The sequence below is a fragment of the Tachysurus fulvidraco genome, chromosome 4 (genome assembly GCF_022655615.1).
Source record: "Tachysurus fulvidraco isolate hzauxx_2018 chromosome 4, HZAU_PFXX_2.0, whole genome shotgun sequence".
NCBI lineage: Eukaryota > Metazoa > Chordata > Actinopteri > Siluriformes > Bagridae > Tachysurus > Tachysurus fulvidraco.
Genome location: NC_062521.1, coordinates 3481684 through 3497412, shown reverse-complemented (window position 1 = coordinate 3497412; position 15729 = coordinate 3481684). Strand labels below are relative to the sequence as shown.

At 38.8% G+C, this 15729-nt stretch overlaps 1 protein-coding gene across 6 annotated transcripts in view; it reads right to left on the bottom strand.

Annotated features, from left to right (window-relative positions):
- The window catches only part of cdh23 (cadherin-related 23), a 188305-nt gene extending 173570 nt beyond the window's left edge, over positions 1-14735 (bottom strand). For 3 of the 6 annotated variants that reach the window (XM_047813033.1, XM_047813035.1, XM_047813034.1), the window contains exon 1: positions 14597-14726. The gene's annotated coding sequence lies outside the window, so the exon portion shown is untranslated. Of the gene's footprint in view, positions 1-14596 lie in introns of all 6 variants that reach the window. The other 3 variants (XR_007140498.1, XR_007140499.1, XM_047813036.1) reach the window with 2 other exon arrangements.
- Positions 14736-15729: the final 994 nt, after the last annotated feature.

Genomic DNA, 15729 nt, shown 5'->3' with positions numbered 1-15729 from the left:
TATAAAGACAAATATAGTGTATGGTATTAAGTGGCCACATTTAAGACATAAAATAAGATTTGAGAAAAATTTTATTCGCATCAGGTTCAATGGCCTCGACTGAGGTGTTTCCACGGAGGCTGTTCAATCGGATTGAGCTAGCTAATCTGATTTCAACAGATTATTTGGTTGGATGTAAATGTCCTAAAATGTAAATGATTTATTAATTAAAGATGAATCCTGGTTGTTGGACATATTCAATGACAGGCAAACGGTCCTATTCTGTCAAAGTAGCTAAATATTAATCATGTTTTATGTGATATAAATAAAGTACAGTATACAGTAGGTCATGTGTTTAGTCTCCTTAAAAGAAAAGAGATAAAGAGCTAAAGCTAAAGAGATAAAAAAAAAAAAAAAAAAGTCAAATTCAATCCAGTCTTTGTTTTACTCTCATCAAGGCCTGAAACTGTGTAAACTGCTGCTGGCTCATGCTGTGAGATTTTATTACAGACTTCTGTATTTAATTCCATTTAATTTTGCTCGTATTAAAGATGGAAATAGAGGATACGGTATGTAACCTCTGTGTACTCGAGACGATCGTGATGCTGTGTGTTTGCTGATATTAATCGAGTATATAATGATGATCTCTACGCGAGTAGAAAATGAGTTTACTGCAGTGAACATGCGAGTCGATGATGTGTGTTGATTCCTTCGAGTAGATCTAATGTCGGAGTTTTTTTAATGATGAACTAGAACGGATAACGGTGTATTGTGACTCGATCCAAAATGTTTCATCCATTGCTCTGGTATTACTAAGGTGTAACGAATAACTGAATTATATATACATATTGGGTATTCAATTACTGATTACCAGTTCAACAAATTATTAATGTCTCCTTTAATGTCTAACGTTACAGGAAAACAAAAAAAAAAAAATAGGAAATTACTGATGACTTCCCGGACTGGTTGAGTTAGATAATTATTACATTTTGTGTCCATTAGAGTTTAAAGATAGTTCTTTTTTAGTCTTCTTTTTCTTGACAGAACTGTGGGTCTCAAAGATATATTTGTAAATCTACGGATTTGTCAGTCAGACTAAATATGATAAATACTGAATAGGCAAATGAATTCAACCTTCTTTTTTGAAGAGAAAGACAAACAACCCTGTCGTTGTTCCGTAAGACTACCATTTTATAGCAATGTAGTCATTGGAAATCACACTAGGTTACAGAGAACCTCAAAGGGTTTGCGTTTGATGTTAAAAGAGCAGATAATCCTATTCAGAGCTGTAATGACGGTGTACGGCGAGATCGCTGACACTTAATCAGACGATAAAGAGGAGGGTAAAAGGGATTCTAAGAAAGACGTAAAGAGAGGAGGCGGACTACGGTTACTGTGCGTGCGACAGGTGCACATGACTCCGTTAAAGAGCAATAGGTAGAAACGAGATCCTCGCAGTCCTCTGGCTGATTCATTATTTAGAGCTTACTCAGTCCTCAGGCTATAACGCAGTCAGAAAGCAGTGCATTCCAGCACTTATATTCTCAAACAAGGAATTTCTAGTGCATGAGATGAATAAAAAAAAAAAATATATATATATATATATATATATATATATATATATACACACACACACACACACACACACACACACACCACATACGCTGGATGTTCTTATTTAAGGGAGTCTGGACTGAAAGAGACAGTATGATGCATCAAATTTGGATGTACTGTATGTCAGATGTTTGCCACACATTTACACCTTTGATGCTGGTGGCATTTAAATAGAAACTGTGAAAAGGTTTTTTTATTTACCCTCTCCTAATGAGCTAAACGTGAAAAAAACTTAAAACTTAAAAGGAAAGACAAAGGGACAGACAAGCTTTCTATTTAGTTGATGGGGTCATTCTTTCGATTGTAGTCACTGAAGTGTGGGAAATATTCGGGGGTTCATACATGAGTAAAATACATGCAGCCTCCGTGTTTCCGTTACAAAATAGTGGCAGAGTCGACGCTGGCGAGGTGACAGCTAGCGTTAGTGTTAGTCTCAATCAGAAAGACAAGCTGTCGCTCTGCGGAAAGTGCTGGAATGACAGAGAGATGCAGGAGCCTTCAGTACGCTGCAACAGGTACTGTAGGCTCGTACTTCCTCTTTAGTTTGACATGTTTTAACCCGCTTTGCTGACGTATCGATGAGGATAAAGCTGAAGCAGGGTTTCGCTGAAGGTGCAAACTAGCAGAATTGTGTGTGCAATCGCTCTCTAGTCCTAAGTTCATACATCTGAAAGTGCAAAACTAAACACATAATTCTCAGTCTTTGACTAGTCAATGACACACATACACACACACACACACACACACATACATACATACATACATACACACAATGCAATAACACACACCTGCCCTTCCTAAACCCTAAACAACTGCCAGGTCTGAGTGGGCATGATGGATATGACGGTAGCTGTGTGAGTGTGTGTGTGTGTGTGTGTGTGTGTGTGTGTGTGTGTGTGTGGTCATTTATCCTAAACAATTAAATATGACTCAGTAAAGTCCACTGGCACATCGCATTAGCACAACTTATGTATAATTAATTTGTCCAAGATTTAATTTGTAATGAAATTATAATCAGTACACTTTATTATTTCAACTTTCATCGACTAATGATTGTGATTAATAATTCGCTGCATTATCCCCCACCACCATTCAACTACCTGCTACATCTGTCAGCCAGAACAAGCTCTTACTTCATGTTTACCTAAAGACTGCAATGCAGCGGAGCTTTAGTCCATCGGTCTCTCTCATGTCTTCATATGCTCACACAGATCAGCTTCCAAAGCTTTGACGTTTAACTCTAAGACCTTGGCGTTAAAAATGTACGTTTGACGATGATTGAGCAATCGAAGTAAACCAAAAATTAATAAAGTTTTAAAATAATCTTTTGACTGGAAGCATCAAGAATTTGGATCCTCTCTATTGTGTCCTTTGAAGTCTTGCTCTCTAAACAATACTACACACTCGTTTATGAAACTAGATCAGATTATCAGCCACCGATAATAAGAAGTATTCGAATCTGAGCACAGAGCCGAGCAATGGAGTGTTAGGAGTTTTGCTAAGGGGTGAAGGTGACAGTGACTGAGAGGATTGTAAGTTTTTGTTTGAATTAATTTTTAGAAAGCTACTGCTGCTTCTGGCTTCAGAACAAAACTGTTCAGGTTAGTAGCCAAATTCTTGATTGATGGAGCATCGACTGTATATACTGTTCTACACTGAATACTTTACTTTATTTTGCTTATCCTTTATTCCGAATGTAAATGTATTGGTTGTGTAGAGTGTTTTTGCTATTCGGTGGTCTAATAAAAAAAAAAAATTCAAAACGCAACGTCTTAAGAAATAAAGTGACTCACATCTTGTCAAATTTTATAAAGGGCAGTCGTGGCTCAAGTGGATAAAGCTCTGGGTAGTTGATTGATGGATAGATTGGAGGATGAAGAACAGTCTTTTACACACCAATCATTTCATGGTGTGAACCAGCATGTGAGAATCCTGAGACATCTGGAGATGTACCAGCTCCATTTGAACTCTGCTTCATGAAGTATTCAGACACTCAAAGAGGAGATGCTAACTACATGTGGTCTTTGAGGACAACATCCATCTCCTCAATACACAATTGTCAAACTGTATATATATATTCACACCCTCCAGTGTCACCCAAATGAGTTTGAGGTTCCCTTTTGAGTCTGGTTCCTCTCAAGGTTTCTTCCTCTTCTGTATAAGGGAGTTTTTCCTCACCACAGTCACCTCAGGCTTGTTCATTGGGGATAAATACAAACACATTTAAATATAAGTCTAATATTAATCTTGAATTTTTGTCTTATATTAATCTTCGTATAATATTAAACTTTTTGTACTATGTTTCTTATGTACTGTAAAGCTGCTTCGAAAAATGTCCAATGTTAAAAGTGCTATACAAATATAATAGAATGGAAATGAATTAAACTCTAGGCTCATCACAGGCCTCTTGATTCCCACAAGTCTTGAAGCATGAGCTGGACATGGAAGAGACTGGGCAAAGAGACATAAACGCAATGTGTGTGCAATGGACTGGACAGATTAAGGCCAAGATTAAGGAACTTTTTCTTTTTTCTTTTTTACTGATTTTTTTTTATTTCCAATTCATCCAAAGTTTTACACTTTGGCTGTCTGCATTTAAACAGTCTGGAAACTATGTTGAGCTTTAGATTTGTTTGTCTATCATAAGAACCGGGCTGCTTCATTTTTTGTTATGTGATTTCTAACCACACCACAGCACTGTTGAATTCACAATATTTTTCTAGAACAGAAGCTCCGACAGATGTTCCAGCTGCGAATCACTCATTCGTGAGAAAGAACTCGTTCGCACGCAAGGACGTGTACGTTGGACACGGTGTATGAAGTCAATCCAATAATACATTTCTTCAAAAAAGTTCTCTTAGTAGATCATTTAGGGAAGGAGTCTCCAGTATCAGCGTTTTGTAGCATTAAAAGTTTTTATACAAGTTTATATAACGTTATAATAAATCACGCAAGTTAACGTTCTTCTCATTAACTTTTTTTTTTTAATCTTTAAAAATTGCTGAGGTATACACTGAATAAAACACGTTGTGATAAGTCTCTGTTGTCGATTATTTTCCTAAAAGAGCATATTTTATTGTGTTTTACTTTTACTTATTTACCTTTAATAATCTAAAATCTATTCTTATAACAGCGATCTATTTTTTAATTAGACGACTATTTTGATTTTAAATGCTGATTGTACTGGCTGTGGCTGATATGTCGCGAATTACAAATTTTCCAAACGGACCCAGACAGACAGAGCGAAAGGTTGAGTAGCCGGGTTAATCCTGTGGTGATTACAGGCTGAAACCCAAAAGAACAGTGGGATACAGATACAGTCCCCTGTCTCCTGGCTCTGTCAAAGCCTGTGTAGATCACCACGCTGTTCTTTCTCTACTTCCTGACTTGTCCTCAGTTTCACCCTCTATGATCCATCCTTGCTCGTCTGGAGACGGCGTCCATCAGCCCCGTCCCTTTCTTCTCTTCTCCTCTCCTCTCCTTCTGACGAAGTGCACGCAGAGGAATGATGCAGAGATTTTTTTTAAAACATCTCTCTACAGCAGCTGCAGTAAAACCTGACTAATCTTTCACATTCTTTCACATTTTCACATATTTTCTTGCGCATGACCTCAAAATAACATCCAACTCATTTCAAACACCTGAAATGTCATCATCAGTAATCTTCTACATGGGCTGCTGAACTTTTTAACTTTGAGCTATCAATACAGCCCAATTGTAATCATTTTCAATTTAGTCTACCATAAAAACTTAATATCCTGCCAAAGCCATCTGGTTGGGGTGATGTTAGCGCTCAATCAATTAATTTTTTAAACACCATCATCAGCCTCTGAAGCAGTAAAAAAAAAAGTTTTGAGGACTTTAAAAGTCAGCCTTCTCTGCTTGCTGCTTCAGAATAACGGTGAAATGAAAATCATATCTCTCTCGCTTTCTTCCTTTCTTTCTCTCTCCCCTGAGAAGTGGATCCAACCTAAAAAAAACTCCCACTTGATGTTATTGATTGCAGTAGGATTGTATTTGACAGGACTTATCCCCACTCTCTCGCTGGTATCAGTATGAGTTTTATGTTGCCTTAACCTCAGTGAAAGACCAATCGCTTATTCCCTCCGATCACAAACGAATTGAGACATTTTTCTCCGTATAAATTGCGTAAGGAGGAGCTGCTGAACGAGGGACGACTATAGAAGTACCACGGATGCTATATGGTCTTTACGCCGTTTTCATTTATACCTCTGCGCTGCTGAATACCCGATTACGATCGGCTGATTTATTTCCTATAACGAGCACAGATATGACCGTAGTGCAAGATGTAAGATTTATATACAGTAAATGCACTCATTCTCATTCATTTAACCCTTTTTAACCAGTACACCAGTGGAATGGAAAGCATTTTCAATCAGTATAAACAAATGAATTATTTTCTGGCTGTGAGACCAATCTAAAATAAGTCAGGACTCTATCGGCTTTCAGTGCGAGACGTGTGTTTTTAGCTCTGTTGATATGAGCTTTATATTATCCACCACTGTATTGTGAGACATGACAAAGACATTCAGCACACAACATGGACACAACCAAACAGGAGCAAACTGAGGGAAGAAAATGGAAAAAATTCAACAGCTCTCCAGAAAGAAGACTTTCTAGTTTGTATGTAACATTGCAAGGTGCCATTATTTAGTCTTCCTTCTCTTCCGTCTACAGAGGAGAATAAATGAAAGGCTGATGAGTTAATAACTGTTTATAGCTGCTATAACCTAAGTGATAAAATAAAGGCATGCGGCACAGCTCTTCTCTTTGCTGCGATCTTTATGATAATGAGGGATTGTGTGACTGTGAGCAACCAGACAAAGTTTGTACATTTGTTTTCCTACAAAGCTTTGTGCTACTGGAAAGCGATAAAGTTTGTGTCTAGGTTTGTGTGTCAGAGTTTTTAAGAGCCGCACAGGTGTCTATAATCAGGAGAGGACCGAGTCTGAAAGATGACGTCAAAAAAGCAGGTGCATTTCTTTGTCTCTTCCAGTTTTCTTCGGACAAAATTGAAAGAATTCACACAGAGTGTGAGAGAGAGAGAGAGAGAGAGAGAGAGAGAGAGAGCAGAGACAGTGAGTGGTGTGAAAGTATGGAAGGGAATTGGACGTTAAGTCTGCTGTTGGCAGTCTAATTATAAATGGATCAAGTCTTTTAAAGAAAAAAAAAAAACTTCAGCCTACGGATAATGTGGCGAGTATAAACTACTTCATCACTTGTTCATATCTTCAAGATCTGTTTTTTTTACTTAGCCAAGAATATCCCATTAACCTCAGATATCTTTTTTTCTGCTTATAACAAATATGTTATTGTACTTTTAAATACAGCATACATTTAATATCCATCTTGACTTTTATCAGCATAGACATGGGATGACAACGTACACGGCCTCGGCCTCTAGTCCGCGCTTTGCTACTGAAGTTGCCTAATTTGTCTTTTTAGCGCTCATCTGCAGGAAGAGGAATGATGTGAAAATAACTTTGTCTATGCTCTATTGTGACAAATCCATGATTCAAACCCTATCCGATTCCATAGTAGGGGTTCAAACACAGGCAGGCAAAATAAACAAAGAGTAATTAATCTATAATGAGTAAAAAGAGGGTCTAATCCAAGAAAATCAGGCACTATGAACATGACTTGGACTGGACAGAACTGCACAGTGAGACATCAACACAACAGGGTGTAAATAAACAAACTAATTAGAAACACAGAACAGGTGAACACAATCAGGTAACTAGCCGATGACAGGAGGGGGGGGGGGTATGTGTGGTTGGGGCAGAAAACAATACAAGACAAGACCAGACAAATAGTGGAAAGTACCTTATGGGATTAATTTACTTTCATGGTTTCCATGAAGCATTAAAGTGACTAGATACTGGGGTGAAAATGAACGGCAAAATCATTTGCAGTCTTAAACAAACAAAGTTTTTTAACGTTAACTGATGGTGTTACTTTGGTCGGTGTGTTATGTATTACATCAGGTCTAGCTTCAACCGGCAAACACAAACTCTTCTCACTTAGTGATGATTGTTTTAAAGGTTTTTAAATCGTTTTATCTGATACAGTCGTATTAATGAAGGGGGGGGTTCCCTGGTGTTGGTGGAATGCGTGAAAATGAATGAACCCCATTACTATCACTTAATTATTTATCTTAAAGCATATTATCCAGTAAATACTATGAATTATTGAGTAACTAACAGTGAAACTAATTGGAAAATGATTAATAATTGTACTACATCTGAGATCGTTTTTCAGAAGAGAAAAATGATCGTATATTTAAAAAATAATAATAATAATTAAGCCTTTAAATAAAACATGCCGCTCTGAAGGAAAACCTTCACCTGGGTGTAGAGGTGGAGAGTTTAAATCCATGCCGCACCTGAGGAACAATCCTGAAACCTGCACCTCATTGTACTGCTGTACTGACATATTTATAAATAATATAATATTCTGACTTGTTTTTGTGCCTGTGGTGGTTTGACTCTGACGAATTAAATTTAGGGGTGATTCACATCAGCCTGACGAAAAACCATGGATCGATGAGCCTTCAGAAGAACGGGGAGTTAGAGAAGAGTTTTCTCTGTCTCATAGCTCATCCTGCAAAGCTTCTAAGTTTATTCTATCATTTCTCCACAAAATAAACTGTCAGGATGGATGGAGAAAAGGAGAGGAAAGAGAAGAGGGCATTTATTTATCAAGTGGAAAGCTGGATGGGAGCAATAAAGCCATCAAGTGAAGGAAGAAGGGTCCTAGTTAACAGATGTTTTCTTGACCTTGATATACTGTACGGTGTAAAAGTCTGAGCGTTCTCATTTCGTCATTCACTGATAATTGGATCAAAATCTTTCTCGTTATATGAACCGGAAAGATCAATAACATGCCGAGTTCGATTAAAGCACATATCTCAGACGAAAGGAAAAAAAAAAAAAAAACATGCGTTCATTCCAACCCTGAGTTCAGCATATGATGTCATATCATAAACTCAGGAGCAATTATTGTAGCTGGCAATGTTGCTCAGTCGAGTCAAGTCAAGAAGCTTTTATTGTCATTTCAAACATATATAGCTGTTGCAGTGCACTGTAAAGTGCTACTAACAAAACCTGTGTATCGTGGAGACGTCCATGTTTATTTCCACATAGCAGCTCAAACCCACTGATGTAAAAACTCTGTATTCAGACGCTTTCATTCAGAAATTCATGAATTCAGATCAGTTCTCTTTTGCTCCTGCGATGGAACTGCTATTTCTTAACTTATCACGATAGAAATGTCACGACTGGACATTTGAGACGTCGAACTGTGCTAATCTGAGGCAAACTGTGCCAGAGTGTGTGTTGAAGGCGTTCACACTTCTCCGATGCTTCTAAAGTCGCTTGGTTCATGTTTGCTCTAAGCTGCCCGGCTTTAGGTTCAGTCGTGTTCAAATTCCAAGAATAATAGCCTGGGTAAAGTTTGTGTATTTGCTGAAAGGTGTAGTTGAAGAATACGCTACTTGTTTTGATGACACTATTCATGCTATTACTATTTAACAGACTCGTTTAATAACAAAGGAAAGAGACACTTCATGTACAGTATTTAGCACCGACGCTACAGGTTTCCCCGTTTCAAAGCTAAATTCAGCTTAGTGTCTCGTCTCACCTAATTAATTAATTACAGATTTACTCTGTTGAGTATGTGAAAGTGTGTGTGTGTGTGCAAGGTGCCTTGCGATGGCACGACACGGCATCCCTCCATGATGTTGTCTCGCCTCACTACCTGATGTTGCATCGCGATTCTGACTAGGATGAAGATCAATGAATGAAAAGAGGTTTCATTCATTCATGGAGTGGAAATAGTACAGCTTGACAATTACATCATTAATAGTCTCAAAAAAAAATTCTTGTGGTTTAAAGGGTTTGAAATACACACACACACACTTCCCCACAGCTGTCAGCTGGTACATAAATACCAACAACGAGGATTTGTCATGCCGTAAAGCCAAGAGTGAACAGGTATTATGGTCAGACTCTCTCTGATTATTTATGAGCCGGTCCATAATTGAACGCCGTAAATCCTGCAGTTTTGAGCTCTCTCGGAGCAGGAGAGGGCGTTCACGAAGGACCTTTCTCACACAACTTTCACTCTCTTTTCTCTCTCTCTCGCTACCTATAAAAGTCCAAAACTCGTACACAATTCACAGGATTCGCAAGGAAGCATGCATGTGTGTAATAAATCACGTTTAGCCATGTCGGGCTCAGCGAGATCAGTAGACATAAAGATTTAACGTGGAAAACATTCACGGTGTTCGGGTTTAAAGAATAAAACAGAACAATAAGTCATCGTCTTGTACCATCCATCAGCAGACCTTCTGTGTGTGTGTGTTTGCGTGTGGTATGAGTGTAACTCTCTCAACTACTGACCACTTTATTAGACACAAACTGGAGCTCCACCTTGTAATAGCTTATCGTCTATCCTTCATCAGTATCAGTCTCTGATCACTGTACCACTGATAGCAGGAAATCTTTTGCTTTCTGGACCAAATCTGTAACAAACCATGACACCAAACTGTATAAAAGCCTCTTGACGCTGCCGTTCCTGACACATGCAAACCTACGTGACACACACTACAGTACCAATATCAGTAACAATGCTGTGCCTACAGGAGAAGTGAGAAAACGGATGCAGTCTCTCAACATTAGCAGTGAATCTGTGCACATCTGGCAACCTTTAAACCCCTAAAAACAAGGAATTCCCTTAGGCAAATAGCTTCATTTTTTTAGTTATACGTAATTTTTTGTTTTATTTGTTATTCTCGGGTTTTTCTAAGCATTTCCTGAAAAACACTTCATTAAATAAATAAATAAATAAATAAATAAATAAATAAATAAATGACTGAACAAACGAACAAACAAACAAACAAACAGACAGACAGACAGACAGACAGACAGACAGACAGACAGACAGACAGACAGACAGACAGACAGACAGATAGATAGATAGATAGATAGATAGATAGATAGATAGATAGATAGATAGATAGATAGATAGATAGATAGATAGATAGATAAAATATACATACACCATTTAAAATTGACTCCGTTATTGGTTTTTATACGCTTTCTTTTATGGCAAATCCTTTGAAACTACAAAAAGATCCTAAACACACTAGATCTGGAATGCTTAAAAGTCCTTCAGGTTCTTACACCTGTAGAGAAACCCTCTGGTGGATCTAAAACTCCACAACAAAGTGCTTCACTATCATAGAAGGTGCCTAGAAGACTTTTAGAAAGGTAAGCACTCGGGTTTTGCATCAGATCCCGATGGAAAAGTCGTTGGAGAGGGTGTGTTTTTATTTATTTATTTATTTAACACTTTTTCAGTGAGGCTTCACATGCAGCTTGTCATGATTACAGTTCGACGGTTCCTAGTGATAGTTCCTATTTTCAACACAATCTACCGTAAATATCCTAAAATGTAAAAACTGTCCATAATATGTATACATCACATCATACTATCATAATGGTCTTGCCTTCCTCAATCCTAATAATCCGTGTGTCATTTCTAAGCAGACACACACGCACACACAAACACACACACACACACACACGCACACACACACACACACGCACACACGCACACGCACACACAGATTTAAGAAGACGATTTCTAGTCCACAGCTTTGCTCAATTAGCAGCCCAATCACACATAATCACACATAATGATGTGTGTGTAGGGCTTTGGGGACATGACACTGACTTCCATGAGGTCAAAACACCTCTAAAATGATTTATGGTCTTCTTTGACGTCTGTCCATCTCCCTCTCACTGTCATGATGGTTCACAGAGATATAAGGACAGGCCGGGCAAAGGCACCATCATCTCAAACACACACACACACACACACACACACACACACAAAGCCCCTCTCTCATTCCCTCCCTGTTCTGGCTGAGTGAGCCGGCTGATTTAATGACCTCACGCAGACGGGCCACAGCGAGAGGGAGATAGATCGAGAGAGAGATCAGCAGATGAAAGAGATGAATTAACCAAACAAGAGAGAGGTGTCAGGTACAGGGTTCTCCAGCAAGAGTCATTATTGTTCATGACTATTCACCATTTCCCCCTATCGTCTCTATCCGTTCTCCAGCAACTTCGTTTATTTTATCTCGACTTTAACTCTCCGAGTTTGCCAAAGCGTCACTATATCTGAGATTCCGTCGTTCTTTTTTCCCCCCATGACGGAGCGTTTCATTTGTGGCTGCCCTTCAAAATTCCTGCCAGATATCCAGGCTTCATTTCAAATGATCGCTCGCTTCTCCTCTCTCTCTCTCTCTCTCTCTCTCTCTCTCTCTCTCTCTCTCTCTCTGTCTCTCTCTCTGTCTCTCTCTCTGCCTCTGGAAAATGATTTTCAGAGTAGATTTGGAGAGAATCATGATGTGAGATACTCAGACAGAGTGGGGCTTCAGTTTCAGATCAGAAACACACCCAGGGACACGCACACACACATATTTTTTGGTCTATGGCTTTGTATGAGACATCATTATGATGCAGAACAACTTTTAAATCATAACTCGAAATCACAGCCTCAGTCTGCAGGCAGATTTTATATGCATCACACACTGAATGGTAATTTCACACCACCCAAGCACTGAACACTTGACTATAAACCTTTATCTGCCAACTTTACCCTTTCTACTAAATAGCTAAAAAACATTTTTAAATCTGCATTGAAATGAGAAGCTGAAAACGGAAACAAATATTACACCCCAAAAGGGTTCAGTGTGAAAAACGGTTCAGCCTCTGCAGAAAAGCTAACATCTGAATGCTAGGGCAGCTTTCTGTATTTATGTTCTGTCAAGTAGAGATGTTTCTTTTCCCTGATTGGTTGGATAGTGGTGGTTTCCTTTAGAGCTTGGGACATTGAGATATAATTTAACATCTAACCAGAAGGAGAAAAATGATCAAGGTTCAATTCTATAAAAATTAAAGGATAGCATACAACTTACATTTAACCAACATAAACCTTTTACAGATGGTTTGTGTTTTGTTTAATGCCATTAACGTGTGTGACATTTGACCGTCGCACCGCGGACCTTCTACAAGGAACCCTGGCTGTGTGACATGGCTCAATCTGTGTTCTAACCCCAGCTTACAAACAGGCTCTCAAGCACTCTAGTGCACTCTATATGTGACAATATCCTCTTCTTATAAAATAACAAAGCATGCTTAAATCACACACTCAGGATTAAGTGAATAAATTGGAGGCCCAGCTAGATTTATCGAATTCCCAACATAACAATAAACAATTAAACCCAATTCCTATGTAGCTGAAAAATGTATTTATTTATGGAATAAAAAATGTATACTGACACAGGACAGAAATAAGCCACCAGAGACTAGCCAAAACACATTAAGGATTAATGCTTTTCTGCTCATCACGGTTGTAAAGAGTGATTATTTGAGTTATTATAGACTTCCTGTCAGTTTAGATCAGTCTAGTTATTCTCCTCTGATCTCTCTTACCAATCCCAGGAGATCAGCAGCTTCTGAAGTACTCAAACTGGGTCATCTGGTGCCAACCATCATGCCACGGCGAAAGTAAGAGTTCGTAAGATTTCCTACATTCTGATGGTTGACGTGATCATTAACTGAAGCTTTTGACCTGCCTGATTTTTATGCATCGTGCTGCAGCCACATTATCAGTCTGACTGCATATACGGGCATGTGTACATCCTATTAAAGTGAACGTTAAGTGTATATACGGTATGTATAGATATATTCGGATTAGCATGTGTCTTTGTCCTTAGTGTCGTATGTTGTATCTATACAGAAGGGGTAAAGTTTCTGCCAATCTTTATGCCATATTATCTACCATATGAAGCTAGCCAGGAAAGAAAGTTAAGTGCTGAATAATTTGCATAGAGTACACTAAGAAATACAGCTTTAAGAAATGTGTTAGTCTTCTCAGCCTACACTTTTGACATGATTCCATAATGATTACAAAATGTCTGTCAAATTATTTTGAGAATGTACAGTACGTGACACACTGCCTTGCCATTGACCCTGATATTCTGTCAGACATAAAATAAGTTGGTGCATCATCCCTGAGTGTAACTCTACAGTGTCAGCAGTCTGCACCTGTCAATTATCTTAAACAGTTCCATTTTTTATTTCAACAGGATGCTCAAGCAAAATTAGGCACTGGATCTACAATATCATATGATATGATATATGATACGATATGATGTTCAGCCTGGAATTTCCCCGCAGTGAAAAGTTTAAATCGCAATGTTGTAAGGGAAACACCGTGCTGTATCCTTAGGCTCTTATGGATTAAATGACTGGCGCATGAATTAATAAAGGCGCGCGCAGTTACGCGGCAGATGCGCGCGACGTTACCGGAGACACGCGCCGAATCCCAAATGATCCAACATAAGGCGGATAAGCAGTGCACTTGTGTCAGGAGCAGAGTGGGATGTGGTCTTTGAAAATGGTGCAAAAACTTAGTGCAAACCGAATAAACATCCTTTCTATTGTGAATACCAAATAAAATGCGCGTTTAAAAAATAAATATATAAATATATAAATAATAAAGCGACAACAACAAAAATTACTACCAAGCTTTCTGAAATTTCAAAATGCTTCTCATGAGTGTAACACACACACATTTTGCATGGCTGATAGTGTAACTTAATCCTATTGTTATCTTGTCATTATTAGGCTAATTAAAAGGTTGTTGTCATCTGAGTAAGTGGAGAGCTATGGATAATGCCTCACCTTCTCAGAACAATCTGGTGCTGTTTAAACACAATGCACAATATCTGGTTATAACAACCACTATAGAGTTTTGAGTAACACCTTCAATGTTTCTTCAGTTCCTAGTAAAGCCTGTTAAATGAACACCTGACAGCGCCATTAATGTAACTCTAATTAGCTGTGCATGTATAAAACCTGCACCAAGGCGACCATTAAATAACTAACAGAAGATTAAAGTCAGTTCTTACCTGCTGCCTCGTCCTGAGCTTTGGTGATCAGGGCGCTGCTCCGTGGTGATGGTGCGCGCGCTGTGCGTTTCCAAGCTTCTCCGTCTGCCTCAAGCACGCGCTCGCTCGCTCGCTCGTGCCGTCCCTCCCTCACGCGCAAACTTCCGCCGCTCCACCCCTCCCACCGCCGCCAACACCGAGCGCGGGCTGCTGAAGAAATGGCCCGTGTTCACTTTGCTTAAATATTCAAATCTATTGCATGCCTTAGTATGAGTTCTCGCGAGCGCGCACGAGCCCTAAAACTTTTTGGATTTCTATTGGGTCAGATATTCATATCAACATGGAACTGGGGAATCCTGGTAGCTGCTAAAATTGGACCCTAATTTAATTTACAGCATTTAGCAGACGCCCTTGCCCAGAGCAACTTACATTTTTTATCTCATTTTTATACAATTGAGCAACTGAGGGTTAAGGGCCTTGCTCAGGGGCCCAGCAGTGACAGCTTGGTGGACGTAGGAATTGAACTCACAACCTTCTGATTTTTAGCCCAACACCTTAACCACTAGGCTACCACATGCCCCATAATTCATGTTTAAGTGAATCAACGGAACCAACCAAAGGATCAATCAACCAATCAACCAACCAACCTACCAACCAACCAATTAACCAATCAATCAAACATCAACCAAGCACTCAGCCATTCAACCAACCACTCAATCAATCATTTATTCATTTATTTATTCAATCAGCCAGTCAGTCAGTCAGTCAGGAATTCTGTAATTAAATGTGTCATTCAATTAGTCAATTATTCAATTAGCCAGTCATTAAGTCAGTCATTCATTCACTCACTCAGTCAAACAAATAGTCTGTTGGTCAATTAGCCATTTAGTCAGTACGTCTGTCAGTTACTCACAGTATCACTCAGTCAGTCAAATATTCACATCCATAACAAATTCGTTAATCCAATACATCACATAGACATTCAAATGATCAAAGAATCGCATTAGCTGCTTAAATCTAATCTAACATTAATGGGTATCAAAATGTAGACCAAACTGTTTCTGGTGATGAGGAAATCAACTAAAAATACAACAGTGTCAATCAATCAAACAAGTCGTATTAGTCAGTCAATCTTTGGGTCTGTAAATCTGTCA